This window comes from Peromyscus maniculatus, chromosome 7, assembly GCF_049852395.1.
Source record: "Peromyscus maniculatus bairdii isolate BWxNUB_F1_BW_parent chromosome 7, HU_Pman_BW_mat_3.1, whole genome shotgun sequence".
Taxonomy (NCBI): domain Eukaryota; kingdom Metazoa; phylum Chordata; class Mammalia; order Rodentia; family Cricetidae; genus Peromyscus; species Peromyscus maniculatus.
In genome coordinates, this window is record NC_134858.1 from 29,507,052 (window position 1) to 29,510,627 (window position 3,576).

Below are 3,576 nucleotides of genomic sequence, written 5' to 3' on the forward strand. Positions count from 1 at the left end.
GGTCAAAGTGCTGTGCCTATATGCATTTATGTAGTGACTAAGTTTGAACTCTTCATTTTGCTGTTTATATTCTATTTGTTCCACTTGTTTTTGTCTCATTTTTTTCTATTATGTCAACTTGTTAACATTATCTTTACAATTCCTTATTAGAATCATTCCTAATAACAAAAGGCCAGTCAACAGAGGACACACAAAAAAATCCTATATATTCATAAGCCTAATAACATAGGTGATGTACATTATTATATATAACTATATAATGATACATATTATGCTTGGTGTGTTGAAATATATTTGTACAATGATTTATGTACTTTTTAGAGGTTGCCTTAAGGTTTATAGCATACCTCTTTGCTTCATCACAAGCACTATTGTGCTATTTCACACAAACTATCAAAACCATATCTTTACTTCTTTTTTCCTGGACCTTAAACTATTGTTGCCATTCATTTCGTATGTTTCATTGTATATTGTAAATTACATAAGGCATTGTTATAATTTTTGCTTGGTCAGTTACATGCTTAAAGTACTTTTTAGTACATTTGTTCTTTAACAATCTCATACACGTATAAAGTGCACCCTAACGACTGTAGGCCCTCCCTGTCTAGCCTGCATCCCACTCTTATTACCCACCCCTCTACAAGTCCCTTGCCCACACACATGTCTTGTTTGTTTTTTTTTTTTTTTTTCTTGTTGTTTGTTTTTGAGATGCATTGAGTTTAACCAGTATCATCTGTGTGACCCTGAATGTAGAACTGTTCGTTAGCCCACGGGGCCCTCAGGGTACAAAGACAATGGCAGGCCTTCCCCCAAGAACCCACTAGTTCAGCTGGGAAGGTTAGGGCCTGATGAACTCCTCCCCAACCCGTGATTGATGGCTGAAAGGCTGGTCTTATACGTAGGTGTGTTCCTGGTAGCCACAACTTATTACTGTGAGGTCATGACTGCTCTGGCTGTGCCATGCCTAGAAGACATTCCTATCTTACTGTTTTCTAAGGCTTTTATTGGGGTGAAGAAATACATGCATACAGCAGACACACAGAGTGAAAAACCCTCCACAAGGGAGAGAGAAAACTCAGGAAGGTGAAGCCCAGCCTTTCTTGGTGGCTGTTTTTGTTTGTTTTGTTTTTAGTTATTGAAGGGTCTTCTTCCCTGATTTAGGGTTGGTCAATTTGAAGAAAGACAGGATGGCTGATTGGACCACACTGGTGTATAAACACATCTTGATCTGTCCTTGAACTTGTGGAGCCAGTCCATCATCAGGGGGTCCTACTGGTGAGAGAAGAAGACTTTTATTTAAATTGCCAGGTTTTGTCTTAGGTCAGGAGGGTGAGGAAGAAACCAGCCATCTTGGAAGTTCACCATGTTTATTACCTAGTAATAGCCCTTTCCCTATCTGTCTGCCTATCAGGAAGTCTGTCTAACTCTTAGTCCTCTATTGTTCCCTCTCAGAGGTCATCCTAACTGCTTTAGAGGTCTGGGGACAACCACTGCTCTAGCTTCTTCCAGCTATCAAAAGGGGGACAAGGGAGGGGCAGCCGTCAGAATGCCTCAGACAGGGATTGGTCTAAGGGGCCACGAAGTAACGTACCTGACTGGTGGCTCTCAAGAACATACTAGCCATTTCATGAGGATGTATATCCTTGAAGAGTGATGTGTAAGTGAAGTAGCATCCGCAACACAGTTAAAAGTGAGACTGTTAGGACTACCAGTCATGCCATGCCACCCTGAACACACACGATCTCACCTGCTCTTACATGCCCTCCACCCTCTCTTCTGTAATGGTCCCAGAGACTTAGAGTAGGTTGTAAAAATGTCCTGTTTAGGGCTGAACACTCAGCTGCCACTTATTCTCAGCATCCTGAGCAGCCATACATCTCTGTAGTCACAACCACTCATTGCAAAGCGAAGTTTCCATAATTAAGGATGGAAGTGGCATTTGTCTATGGGTATAAACATAAATATTTAGACAGCGTCTCAGGGGCATGACAATTTAGTTAAACAACAGTAGCAAATTTACCCCCTAAGGCTTAGGACATTTTTAGCTATGGGCTTTGATCAGGCTTACAGTACAGGGTATGAATACTCTTTTGTAGAGTAGGACCTAATGAAACCAGAGAGTGGTTACCTCAGTCATGCCATTATTGTACCAGCAGACACATCTTTCCTGTCAGGTTGGTATTGTAGATCTTTGGTTACCTCTGTAAAGTTTTCAAAAGAAGAAAATGTCTTTCATCTATATTCACACAGCTACTATTCCACTACGCTTAAACTGTTTATATTAATCCAAACTTCCATACTATTTATGCATGTATTAAAAACCCCCAAACACATATTGTATTTCCTAACATTATCAGTTACCTTTTGGGAGAGAGGATGCTGGGGACTGAATTTAAAGCCTTGGATGTATTAAGTGTGCGCTTTGTCACTGAACTACATCGCCCCTGCCCTCTCTTACCAATTATCTTTTTAAAGATAGTTAACAAGGAGGAAAACATTTCACAGATCCATGTATTAATTATTTGTATCCCTTTTTGTCATTCCTGGCTTCCATAGGGTCTCTTTCTGCCTAAAGAATGGGATTGCTATGATGAATCCTTTTAGCTTTTTAATATCTGAAAAAAATCAATTGTGCTTCATTTTTAAAGATAGTTTTTAATTGGGTATAGAAGAAAAGGGGGGTTATTTATTTATTTATTTATTTATTTATTTATTTATTTGTTGTTGCTGTTGTTTGTTTTTGTTTTTGTTGGTATTTCTAAGCTCTTGCACTACTCTCTTCTGGCTTATGTTTCCAAAAGAAATTCACAGTTGCTGTTTCTTCTTCTGTATAATGATGTGTTGTTTTTTTTTTTTTTTCTGGTCGTATTAAGCTGTCTTTCTTAATTCAAACTTTCATGAGTTTGAATTAGTCTAACTGTAGCATGCCTTGATATAGCTTTCTTCATGTTTCTTGTGCCTGGGATTTGTTGAACTTGTTGGATCTGTGTGAAAGTTTTATCAAATTTAGAAAATTTCTGGCCATTTTTTTCTGCTATATACCTAATCTTTTTTCCTTCTAATTACATATATGTTGTGTGACTAAAAGTTTCTGCAGCTCACTGGTGCCTTGGCTTGTTTTCTTTTCCTTTTGTCCTCCCTTCCTTCTTCCCTCCTTCCCATTCTTTCTTCCTCCCTCCTCCCCTCCCTTCTTCCTCCTTCCTTCCTCCCTTCTTCCTCCTTCCTTCTTTCATTCCTTTTTCTTCTTTTTGGTCTTCTTTCACTGTTTCATCTTGAATAGTTTTTATTTCTGTGTTGAAAAATTCACAAATCTTTCAGTGAATTTCTCATCTCAGATATTATGACTACTATAATAACTATTTTGAGCAATCTTGTCTGCTAATTCCATATTTGGTCATTTCAACTTATTTCATGCATAACCATTTGCATGTGTGTGTGTGAGTGTGTGTGTTTCTAGCAATTGAACTCATATGTTAAGCAATGCTGATTATTTTTGCATTATAAGTCATAGTTCCTGCCTCCTCTATATGTCTGGTAGGTTTTGATAACATATCATGAATTATACATTTTTATTTT

General features: G+C 38.1%; 1 long non-coding RNA gene across 1 annotated transcript; it reads right to left on the minus strand.

Annotated features, from left to right (window-relative positions):
- Positions 1–1,112: 1,112 nt before the first annotated feature.
- Positions 1,113–3,132, minus strand: LOC143274103 (uncharacterized). The gene is made up of 2 exons (XR_013052542.1): positions 1,592–3,132; positions 1,113–1,272 (listed from the first exon to the last, which is right to left on the minus strand). It is a non-coding gene; the product is annotated as an uncharacterized LOC143274103 (long non-coding RNA).
- Between the last annotated feature and the right edge of the window lie 444 nt (positions 3,133–3,576).